The following is a 13,289-nucleotide window of genomic DNA, read 5'->3' as shown; positions in this document are numbered from 1 at the left end:
AATATTGCATTCCAAATTTCTTCAACAAATTTCTGGTGTACTTAGATTGACAAATAAAAGTTCCTTCTTAATTCTGCTTGACTTGAAGGCCCAGAAAATAGCTAATTTCTCCCATCATACTCATTTGATATCTTGACTGCATTAGCTTGGAAAACCTTTTACAAAGTCTGTCATTTGTAGATTGAATAAAGTTTTGTCAATAGTCCCTCTGTTGAATCCACTTTCCAGAAGAAACTGAGCTAATGTCTCATACCATGCTCTTGGAGCTTGCTTAAGGCCATAAAGTGCTTTATCAAGTCTGTAGACATGATGAGGAAATTTTGAATCTACAAAACCTGGAGGTTGTTCAACATATACTTCTTCTTCCAATTCTCCATTAAGAAAAGCACTTTTTACATCCATTTGAAAGACTGTAAACTTTTTGTGAGCAACATAAGCCAAAAATATCCTTATGGCTTCCAATCTAGCAACCGGTGTAAATGTTTCATCATAATTAATTCCATCCGGTTGAGAATATTCTTTTGCAACTAGCCTTGTTTTATTCCTTGTAATTATGCCATCACTATCAGTTTTGTTTCTGAACACCCACTTTGTACCAACAACATATCTCTTCTTTGGTCTTGGCACTAGGGTCCATACTTTATTTCTTTCAAATTCATTTAACTCTTCCTGCATTACTTGCACCCAATCAACAATTTGAAGAGCTTCTTCCACTTTCTTTGGTTCAGTCTGAGAAAGAAAAGAGTGATAGAGACATCCATTTGATGCTGCTGTTCTAGTTCTTATACCTGCTTCAGGATATCCAATAATCAAGTCAGGTGTATGTGCTTTAGTCCACTTCCTTGCAGATGGAAGGTTATCTCTAGAACTGGATGCTTCCCCATGATCCATGCTGTCTCTATCAACATTTTCTGATGTTCGCCCTGAAATTATGCTCTCTGAGTTGAATCCTTCAGAATTTGAGTTTCTAGAATTATCAGAATTTGAGTTTCTAGAATTATCAGAACTTGCCCCATCAGAACTTGACGAATCAGAACTTGAAGAGCCTGTTCTAGGTTCTGATGCTTCTTGAGATGTGGTTGGATCTTCAATATGCTCCCCCTGTACAGGTGCATTTTCATTTGGCATAGTCACCACAGTTTCAATAACATTAGAGTTTAACCCATCAGAGTTTGCAGTATTAGGATTTAGACTGTCAGGATTTACAGAATCAGAATTTAAAACTTCATTCTCAAATCTCGGCTGAAGAGACATTGATAGATTCCACGACAACCCTTGTTCTTAAATTGTAGACTCTGAAGGCTTTTGTGGAAAGTGAATATCCAACAAAAATTCCTTCATCGGCTTTTAGATCAAATTTGGATAGTTGTTCAGGATGAGTCTTAAGAGCAAAATACTTGCATCCAAATACATGAAAATACTTCAGATTTGGCTTCTTTTTCTTCACCATCTCATATGGTGTCTTTCCATGCTTGTTGATAAGTGTTGCATTCTAAGTAAAACAAGCAGTCTGCACAGCTTCATCCCAAAAGTAGGTTGGTAACTTTGCTTCATCAAGCATAGTTCGTGCAGCTTCAATAAGAGTTCTATTCTTTCTTCCAACAACTCCATTTTGCTGTGGAGTTCCAGGAGCATAAAATTACTGCTTAATTCCTTGGTCTTTGCAGAACTCTTCCATGATCAAATTCTTGAACTCAGTGCCATTATCACTTCTTATGATTTTCACAGAGTCTTTAACCAATTTATCCAGTTGTTTGACATGAGCAATCAAGATAGATGCAGTTTCACTTTTTGTGTGCAAGAAATACGCCCATGTGTATCTGGTGAACTCATCCACTATGAACATAGCATATTTCTTATTTGCAATAGACATGACATTCACTGCACCAAATAGATCAACATGTAGTAGGGGATAAGGCTCAAGAATTGAAGATTCAGTCTTGCTCTTGAATGAAGATTTTCTTTCTTTTTCTTTTTGACATGAATCACAAAGGTCATCAGGAGCAAATACTGATTTTGGCAGTTCTCTCACAAGATCTTTCTTGACTAGTTCATTTATATTGCTGAAATTTAAATGAGAGAGTTTTTTGTGCCAATCCCAGCTTTTTTCAATTGATGCTCTACTTAACAGACAGATTACAGGACCATCAGAACTTGTTGAAAGCTTGGCTTCATAAATGTTACCATGCCTGTATCCTTTCAAAACAACTTTGCATGTAGATTTGCTTACAACTTCATAGTGTTCTTCAAAGATATCCACATGATAACCTCTGTCACAGATTTGACTAACACTCAACAAATTGTGTTTAAGTCCTGAGACTAGAGCTACTTTTTCAATGATGACATTCCCAAGATTGATATTGCCATATCCCAGAGTTTTTCCCATGTTGCCATCTCCATAAGAAACACCTGGGCCAGCTTTCTCCACAAAGTCTGATAGCAGGGCTTTATTTCCAGTCATATGTCCTGAACATCCACTGTCCAGAACTAGGATGTTTTTCCTGTTGCCCTGCAATCACAAAGACCACTAATGATTAGTTTTAAGGACCCAGACTTGCTTGGATCCTTTGGCCTTATTAAGTTTGTTAACATTTGTAGCGGATTTAGCTTCAGATTTATGTTAACAGTTTTCTTATTAGAATTTACAATATCAGACTTTGCATCAGAACTTACACTAGAAGTAATAATGATAACTTTCTTTAAAGAAGGTTTTATTTGATAATAATCATAGTACAAACTATGATATTCCTTACAAGTATAAATAGAATGCCATAAACTACCACAATGAAAACAAGGATTTTGTGGCCTATATCTAACAGATTGACTCTTAACTCCTGATTTTGAAGGTAAGGAGTTTATGTTCTTATTCTTCCTGCAAAAAGAAGCCAGATGGTTAGAATTTCCACATTTATAACATTTCTTTCTAGAAGCATTATGAAAAGGCTTATAATCATTGTTTTTATTCACACCTACCTTTCCATTCCTATTTTTCCTGGGTGGCTTTACCTTGTTTATATTTTTAACATCTTTCAGCTTATGCTTAAGCTGCTTCTTTGTCATTAAGCCTATGTTAACTTCAGTTGGCTTATCCTATTTTGGTTTATCAGAAGTTAATTTCTCTTTAACTTCTAATTTATCAATATCAGACTTTACAGCTACAAACTTAACAGGATTTACCTTTGGCTTCTGTTTAGCAACTATAGGCTCAATTTCTACAGTTCCTTTATTATTCTTATCATCTCCATAACCTAAGCCCTCTTTCCAGTTTCCACTACTTAATAAATTCTGAGTTGTTCTGCCAGAGTTAGTCCAAGTCCTGATAATCTCTCTTTCCTTTTCTAACTCAGTTTTTAGAGATTCATTCATTTTAAGCACTTCATCTCTAACATAGAAAGCATCATCTCTATCTTTCTGAGTTTGATGGAACATAACTAACTCTTTTTCTAAATAATCATTCCTCTTTTTATAAGCAAGATTTTCAGAAGTTAATCTTTCACATGTTAAAGTTTGATCTCTATAACTAATGAACATGGTTTTAAGATATCTTCTCAACTCAGTAATATCATCAGTATGAAAATCATAAGTTGTTTGAGGTACCTTTAACTCAGCAGCTTTAGAACTGCTATCAGCATTTGCCATCAAGGCATAGTTCACCTCACTTTCAGAATCTGAAGTATCTTTCCAGCTTTTCTTCTTTGTGACAAGAGCATTGCCTTTGTCACTTTTTCCTTTCTTGCAATCAGGAGATATGTGGCTTATCTCACCACAATTGTAGCATTTGATATTTGAGTAATCTCCTCTGTCAGACTTTCCTCCTTTGCCTTCAGATTTTCTGAAACCCTTCTTATCAGAACATCCATTTTTCCTGGAAAACTTCTTTCCCCTTCTGAATTTCCTGTAAGTTATATTTGTGATACCTTTCACCATAAGAGCACACAGCTTCATCATCTCTTCATCAGGGTCCATCTCAGATAGACTTTCAGTTTCTGAATCCTCATCACTATCAGGACTTGATGACTCAGTATCAGACTTTGTGATGAGAGCCTTTCCTTTGCCTTTCTTTGAGACAACCACTTAAGGGGATTCCTCCTCAGCCTTAAGAGCAACTGTTCTTGATTTTCTCCCATGCCTCTTGCTTCTTTGATCCATCTCAAGTTCATGAGTCTTGAGCATACCATATATTTCATCAAGAGTGATAGGGATGAATAAATCCTGATTACATAATTAGTTATTACAGTTTGGGCTCCAAGGCCCAATAAGAAGATGTATGACATTCAGACCAGAAAGGTTAACATGTGGATCATGCCTGATGGGACAAAGAAGGCCCAAAAACCCTGATTATTTATTAATTTCGTAATTAATAAATAAGGGAGAAAAACAGCTATTAAGATAAGTCCTAGTGGGGATATAAATCCTTGTAGATTGACCTCAAGGGGACCTAAAAGGATAAGGAATCAGTTTCCTACTATCTAGGACTCCAAAGTCCATTCTAATTATGAGACTTGCCCACCAAGTCTCCTATACCAAGTCCAATTCAAGGACTCCCAACATCTATATAAGGGGTCTCACCCCACAAATCAGAACTACATTTTTTTGGCTTGATTCTCTAATTCACAAAGATACGTAGGCATCTCGTAAAGGCAAAATTAAGCTACGAAACACGAGAGCAGCCATTAAAGGCCTTGAGCTCACGTACCTTAGTAATAAATACAGCAATTATATATATATTAGTTTTTCATCCATAACATTTGGCGCCATCTGTGGGAAAGCACAACAACAACCATGGCGAGAACACGGAGAACAATTAGAGCTCTGGAGGAAGGAACACCATCAGGGACAACCCAGGTGATTTCGTCAACCATGGAGATTCCTCCCCATTCAACTTATACATCTACTCAAGAGGAAGCCCAGATAGGGGCAACTCAACCTCAGCCACAAGGGACAACTCCCCCGACTATTCAAGGTACGACTCCTCAAGTTCAACAAGTACACGTACCTGTGAATTCTCGACCCGTCAGGTATGAATATTCAACTGTTGTTACTACTAACCCCCCTTATGGGATGCCCCTTTACCCCGAGGTTGGAGGAAGTGGATATGCTGGGCGGAGTGAAGCACGAGGGTAATCGCCCCCTATATACGAGGTTTGGCTCCTATCCCCGAGGATCGGGAATTTTCTGGTCCTTATACTGAGAGAGACTCCGAATCTTTGGATGATGAAGTGGCCCCAAGAAGGAGACATCCTGGCAAAGAGCCGATGGCCGATGGAAGGCAACGCCCTCGAAGCACCCAAGGGGCGAATCCCCAGAAAGTGCAGGAAAGGATCAGGGCTCATGAGGCTGAGATCCAAAGGCTGAGGCGTGACTTGGAAGCTCACCAGGCCACCAGACCCCAGATACCTCCTAGGGGTGTTAGGGCGAAAACACGCGCTAATATTCTAGTTCGTTCCCTCAGAGACTCAGACTAAATTATTGTCTAATTAAACTCACTCACCATTGTATGATTACTTCTCAATATTAAGATAATAATACTTAAAATTGTTGATTAAATATTAACTATAATTAACTACTTAATTAACCACTTAACTAACACTTCAACTTATCAATAATAAAACACTCATGAGATCACAACTTCATTATTACTTCCTTCTATAGCCATTGTTATTACCTTTAGCATGTGACAGTGATGATATTAATCGAATAACACGAAACTGATAAAAGCCAACTTTCATTGTACTAATACCATTCTACCAAGCATCCACAATTAAGATAGAAGTTGAATAGTCATCAATTATGTTGAGTTCCTATATGTCTACAGAAATTAACACAACGATTTAAGCACAAGTTATTGCTTTTTGATTACATAGGGCAAATAAAACTGTTAGAGTTACCCACTAATCATGCACAACGTACATGAACCTATGCTAGCATGGCAAGTTCTAAATCTCAAGATCCACCGTCGCTTCACAAGAGATTAACACCCAATCTTATATGTTCGCGACGCACATAAGACGAATACGCACAACCAATACTAGATATCAAGCAATCATCACACACTAAAGTATTAAACAATTAACTAAAGAATTCCATAATAAATCCGTTGCAACCCCATGATCACGATTAGCCCATAATAGAACTTATCGCCATCATGGGTTCATATGAAATCATGATAAACAAACACAAGAAAATAATAACTAAACTAATTATATTAAAACAGAGTACGTCACAAGAGTAAATAAGTCAAAGAAAGAAAACTAGCATCCAACGTTACAACGAAACAAGAATCACAAGAAAATATGCTTCCTTTTCGTTGCGGTGTGCTAAATCGGTCTTCTTCCTTATCTCCTTCGCTTCTTGCATAAAACACAATCTTCTTCTTCTTCCTTTTTTTTCCTTGTGAAAACGTCTCAAATTTACTTATATAATAGTCCCATAAAACTCAGATTACATAGAAGTTGGAAGCCAAACAGAAGTAGAAGTCTAAAATAATTCAGCAAAATTTCCGACCCTGCGCGGCCGCTCAGCATAGCTGCGCGGGCGCGCAGGTTGCTGCGCGGGCGCGCAGGCCTCCACTGGAAAAAATCCAAGTTTGCTCCGTTTCTTCGCCGTAATCTGCCCGTTCCTTTCCTCTCGCAATGGTGAACACATGCCAAGGCTTATTCTTGATGATTCCTCCCCCGAAATGCAACTAATACCCTGAAATGCATAAACACTAGAAAAACGCATCAAATACACAAAATACTTGATTTCAAGACACCAATTTAAGCCATTTTAAGACGTTCTAAGTGGTATAAAATGCCACTTATCACACCCCCAAACTTAAATCGATGCTTGCCCTCAAGCGTCACAGACTCAAAAACAAATAAAAATATGCATGAATACAATCTATATGAAAATGCAGCGATCCCCCTTACTACAATTAATCAACCAAATTGCCACATCTCAACGAATGCAGTTAGACAACTAAAGATCAATAAACTCATGCAAACGGACATACAGCCAGAAACGTGGTGTGTGCAAATGCTTAACAGATATGCTTCAGAACTAGACCAATTACTATGACTAGACTATCCTCAAGGCAATCCTACGATTATACAGAGAATAAAAATTCCAGGCACAAAGTGATATACAACACTACAAGAACTCTGGAGCTTACTACGGAATCGTGCTTTTTATTTACAACTCAAATGCTTATTTGACCGTGCAATGAGTGAGGTCCACAAAAGACTTATACAATGATATCCATGTAACGAGCGTTAGGTTAGCGGATCCCAGACTCTAAAAGCCTTAGGTCGCTAGGCACAAAGTCCCCTAAGAACTTAATAACTCGAATACCAAAGAGCCCACTCTTGATCAATTATGCCAATTTTTTTTTTTTTTAATTTCTGAGCAAGTGCGTTTCGCTCCATCTTGCTCAACCCTAGACTACTCGCAACATACGCGAGCCGGCTACTAGCCATTTGACGCCTTGCCACAACTAGCAACAACTTCCATATTTTTTTCTCCAAAATTTTTCTTTTTCATGTCTTTATCACTAAGAACCTATAATCGAATTCTAAGCATAATAAGTAGATTGACCTTGAAAACAACCAAATCATAACACAATCTAGCCCTTTCGCATTCTCTAAGACTTAGTGGACTTACAATTGTTTCTAGCATGCATATCAACCTACACAACTTAATATCACTTTAATGCTATCACTACACTCACATCAATATCACAATTCAGTCGATAAATCATTGCAAAAGGGATCATGGTAAATGCATGAGCTACATGACATTCATAAAAAAAAACTATATGGCATAAATTATGCAACTATATGAACTAAACTATCATGAATATGCAACTAAATGACACACACACAAAATTCCTTAACTACCACCCCCAAACTAAAAATCTTCACTGTCCTCAGTGAAAGTAGTAGAAAGGAACACAGGGTATACCTACTCGGAGTCATCATCATCATCACCCTCAGTGGGTGGAGTATCAGGCGGCGGGTATGCAGAGTCCTCACCAAAAACTGGCCACTGGATATCAGCTCCAAGGCCTCGAAAAGCAGTCCCTAACGCAAGGGTGAGTTCCTGAGCAAACCTGCTCTGTGTCTCATACATGGCATCCATCCGCCGTGAAAGCCTCCTATACTGGACATCAACCATCCCAGCACCCTCCTGAGCTCTCGAAGAACCAGCCTCATCACGCCCTGGCCTAGCCATAGTAGCACCTCGTGCTGGACGCCCTCCTGGAAGACGATAACCCAGCCTATGCTCCTCAGGCTCACCACCGGTCCACTCCTGCATCCCATTCAGAGTGCCAGAATCAATCGGAGCGGCTGGCAACTGCAACTGCTCATGAGCCGGCCAGTTCACTCCCACTGCTCGGCATAGCTTCGTAACCGTAGATGCATAAGGGATGTTCATATGCTTTGCTTCCCTCAAAAACTTCAGAATTCCTTGGTAGATAAACTCACCAAGGTCCACATAGTACTCCTCATTCAGAATTCCCCACAACAGCTGTGCTCTCTCAACTATGACCTCATGTGCATGCAAAGAAGGCAAAATATTAGCACAAATAAATGCATTCCATGCACGGGCATGCCTGTTCATGGCGATCGCCGGAAAGTGATGATACTCATTATTGCTTGTACTGCGGGTCCAAACTATGCCCGGTCGATAGAGAGTCGCACAAATCAAATCCAAGTCAAAATCCTCAGCAGTCTTTTCATTCCAGTTCTCCTCCTCGGGCTTCCTCTCTCGCTGTCCAATCACACGGCGAATCGCCGCAGGATGATAATCAACCGTTAGCCCACGGACCACAGAAAACCCATTCTTTTTATCCTTCGCGTTCGCGTAGAACTCGCGAACAACGCTCATCGGTACTGCTTCAGGTGACTCACAAAAAGCTATCCACCCCTTCTCTACAATCATGGGCAACAACTCACCATCCCTCCCCGATGGTAAAAACCCCCTCTCCTTCAGAATCGGCTTACCCAACAGCCTAGTGTACTCCTCCTCCGCGGCTCTGTCAGTTAACCGAGGCCTTGCAGCAGTACCCCTCGATGAATCAGCAGTAGGAACTGTGCTGCTGCTGTCAATAGTGCGTGCTCTCTTGGGTGCCATTGATTCGTGAATAAAAGCGTGTAAAAACTGATATTTGATGTTTGTGAGAGGGTTTAAGTGTAGGAAGTTTTGTGGGAGATATGTAGGATAGGTGTATGTATATATAGGGTGTGGATGAGATTAGGGTTTGGGAATTAAGGGATAAAATGATGGGGTAGTGGGAACAAATCGTGGGTTTATGGGCTAAAACTGTTTTTGTGTTTGTTTTTGTTTGGTTTTTTTTTTTTTTTCTGAACTGTAAAAAAAAAATTCTGGTCCTCGACCCCTGCGCGGCCGCTCAGCATAGCTGTGCGGGCGCTCAGCTTGCTGCGCGGGCGCGCAGGGGGTCACTGGAATTTTTTTTTTCCAGCCCCTGTTTTCTGATTTTTTTGTGTTTTTGGATAGGTTATTAACTTCTAAGGGTTCCTTTAACAATAATTCATGGGTTGCCTCCCACGCAGCGCTTCTTTTTCGTCATTAGCTTGACATTTCGTACCAAGCAGATAAGATCGAAATTTCTCAAAGCCAAAGACTATAGCCAAAAGCTCCTTCTCAGTAGTGGTGTAGTTCAATTGGGCACCATTTAAAGTCTTACTCGCATAGTAGACCACATGGAAGAGATTTTTCTTGCGCTGTCCCAGAACTGCACCTACCGCATAATCACTCGCATCACACATCATCTCAAATGGTTATGTCCAATCTGGTGCTGTAATGACTGGTGCCGTGATCAAACTCTCCTTGAGAGTCTCGAATGCTGCCAAACATTCATCATCAAATTTGAAAGGCACATCTTTCTCAAATAAATTGCACAACGGCTTAAATATCTTTGAAAAGTCCTTGATGAATCGCCGATAAAAACCCGCATGACCAAGAAAACTACGGATTCCTTTCACAGAATTAGGTGGGGGAAGATTTTCAATGACTCCCACCTTGGCCTTGTCCACCTCCAGACCCTTGCTAGAGACCTTATGCCCAAGGATAATGCCTTCACGCACCATAAAATGACATTTCTCCCAATTAAGCACCAAATTAGTTTCCACACATCTTTTGAGTACGGCGCGCAGATTATTCAAACATTCATCATATGAGTGTCCAAAGACGGAGAAGTCATCCATGAACACTTCGACGTTATTTCCAATCATGTCAGAGAATATAGCCATCATACATCTCTGAAAGGTGGCCGGTGCGCCACATAACCCAAACGAAACTCTGCGAAAAGCAAATGTGCCAAATGGACAAGTGAAGGTAGTCTTTTCCTGATCCTCTGGTGCAATACAAATCTGATTATACCCGGAATAAGCATCCAGAAGACAAAAATACTCATGTCCCGCCAATCTGTCAAGCATCTGATCAATAAATGGAAGAGGGAAGTGATCCTTCCTTGTGGCTTTGTTCAATTTTCTATAATCCATGCATACTCTCCATCCTATAACTGTTCGAGTAGGGATGAGCTCATTCTTTTCATTTGCGACCACAGTGATACCTCCCTTCTTAGGTACACATTGTACGGGGCTCACCCACGAGCTGTCAGAAATAGGATAAATGATGCCTGCATCTAGCCATTTCAGAATTTCTTTCTTCACCACCTCCTTCATGATGGGATTCAGTCTTCGCTGTTGTTCCACAGTTGGCTTACTACCTTCCTCTAGCAGAATTTTATGCATACAATATGAAGGACTTATCCCCTTGATGTCTGCTATGGTCCATCCTATAGCCGATTTGAATTCTCTCAAAATCCTTAAGAGCTTGTCTTCCTCACTACCTGAAAGGTCAGATGAAATAATAACAGGTAACGTAGATGAATCACCTAAAAAAGCATACCTCAAGTGTTTAGGTAATGGCTTGAGCTCCAAGGTAGGTGCTTCCTCTATTGATGGTTTGAGCTTCCCTTCAGCGTTCTTGAGGTCAGAAGTACCAAGAGATTCAAATGGTATGTCCAGCTTTCGCTTCCAGGGAGAAGCGTTCAGATATTGTAATTGCTCGTTGTTATCTTCATCATCGCTGTCAAAATCCCCCACTAAGGCCTTTTCCAATGCATCAGACATTAGCATGTGATCGAGTTCCGAAGTAACCGCAGAATCAATCACATCCACTTTTAAGCACTCCTCATCTTCTGTAGGGAATTTCATTGCCTATACGTTGAAGGTCACATCCTGATCTTGGACCCGCATAGTAAGTTCACCTTTTTGCACATCTATCAAGGTACGGCCAGTAGCCAAGAAAGGCCTCCCCAAGATTATGGGAATCTTCTTATCTTCCTCAAAATCCAGAATAACAAAATCTGCTGGAAAGAAGAGCTTATCCACTTTGACGAGCACATCCTCAACTATGCCCCTTGGGTAAGTAATGGAACGGTCAGCCAATTATAGTGACATGTACGTGGGTTTTGGATCAGGCAGATCCAGTTTTTTAAAGATCGACAACGGCATCAGATTAATGCTTGCTCCCAAATCACAAAGGCACTTGTCAAACGTCAGATTGCCAATTGTGCAGGGAATGGTGAAGCTTCCTGGATCTTTCAGTTTTGGTGGTAACTTTTGTTGCAGAACAGCGCTGCATTCTTCCGTGAGAGCAACGGTTTCAAGGTCATCCAGTTTCACCTTCCTTGAAAGAATAGTCTTCATAAACTTCGCATAACTAGGCATTTGTTCCAAAGCCTCAGCGAAAGGTATATTGATGTGAAGTTTCTTGAACACCTCCAGAAACTTCCCGAACTGTCTATCCAGCTTTTGTTGCTGCAATCTCTTAGGAAAAGGTGGTGGAGGATAGAGCTGTTTCTCCCCTGTATTAGCCTCAGGCAGAGTGTGTTCAACAGTAGTCTTCCTTGGTTCCGCCGCTTTCTCCTTTTGATTAGATTCTTCACCTCTAATTTCAGCTTCTACTTCTTTTGCCTTTTCAGCATCAGCTACTTTTCCAGACCTTAAGGTAATAGCCTTGACTTGCTCTTTAGCTTCCTTCCTGCCTGGTACTTCCGTGTCACTGGGAAGAGTGCCAGGTTGACGATTGAGCACTGCATTGGCTAATTGACCAATTTGATTTTCCAAGGTCTTGATAGAAACCGCCTGACTCTTGCACAACAGCTTAAGTTCCTCAAAATCAGCACTAGTAGGTGCAGCTGCACTTCCCTATTGAGGATATGATTGCCTTGTAGCATACTGCTGTGGTTGCTGGAATCCAGGTGGGTTAAACTGTTTACTCACTCCTTGCTGATATGGTGGTTGAATAGCATTCTGATTATTCCCCCAGCTGAAATTTGGATGATTTCTGTTGTTAGGATGATAGGTCGCTGGCACAGGCTGCTGTTGTCGCTGATAATTATTCACATACTGAACAGATTCGTTTATAAGAGAACACTGATCCGTAGCATGAGAACCTGCACAAAGCTCACAAACCATAGCTATTTGATTAACTCCATACGTAGCCAGAGAATCAACCTTCATTGATAGCGCTTGGAGCTGGGCTGCAATAGCGGTGGCTGCATCAACTTCCAGAATACCTGCTACCTTGCCTGACGTCATCCTCTGAGTTGGGTTTTGATGCTCATTTGCAGCCATCGTCTCGATAAGATTATACGCCTCAGTATAGCTTTTAGCCCATAAGGCGCCTCCAGCTGCTGCATCGAGCATGGGCCGAGATTGGGCCCCCAAACCATTATAGAAACCAGTGATCACCATCCAATCCGGCATTCCATGATGTGGACATTTTCTCAACATTTCCTTGTAGCGTTCCCAAGCCTCGCACATAGATTCTGTAGGTTGCTGCGCAAACTGAGTAAGAGCACTCCTCATAGCAGCAGTCTTTGCCATCGGATAAAACTTCACCAGAAACTTTTGCGCAAGATCTTGCCACGTAGTGATGGACCCAGCTGGTTCAGAATGTAACCAGTCTTTAGCCTTGTCCCTTAGTGAGAATGGGAAAAGCCTCAACTTGATAGCCTTATCAGTCACGCCATTATACTTAAAAGTGCTGCAGATCTCGACAAAATTCCTTATGTGCATGTTGGGGTCTTCAGTTGCCGCTCCTCCAAAAGAAACAGAATTCTGCACCATCTGAATAGTGCTCGGCTTGATTTCAAAGGTGTTAGCTTGAATAGCCGGATGAAGGATGCTTGACTGAATGTCATCAATTTTAGGCCGAGAAAAATCCATAAGAGCTGGATCAGCTTGAACAATACGATCTCCCATGTTTACTGGTTC

The 13,289-nt window shown here is 40.7% G+C and overlaps 1 non-coding gene across 1 annotated transcript; it reads left to right on the top strand.

The window, feature by feature from the left end:
- The first annotated feature begins 12,777 nt into the window (after positions 1–12,777).
- Positions 12,778–12,884, top strand: LOC141662518 (small nucleolar RNA R71). Its single transcript, XR_012550630.1, has one exon. It is a non-coding gene; the product is annotated as a small nucleolar RNA R71 (small nucleolar RNA).
- Positions 12,885–13,289: the final 405 nt, after the last annotated feature.

The sequence above is a fragment of the Apium graveolens genome, chromosome 5 (genome assembly GCF_009905375.1).
Source record: "Apium graveolens cultivar Ventura chromosome 5, ASM990537v1, whole genome shotgun sequence".
In the NCBI taxonomy this organism is placed as follows: Eukaryota; Viridiplantae; Streptophyta; class Magnoliopsida; order Apiales; family Apiaceae; genus Apium; species Apium graveolens.
Note: the sequence above shows the minus strand (reverse complement) of the source record. Positions and strands in the feature narration are given on the sequence as shown.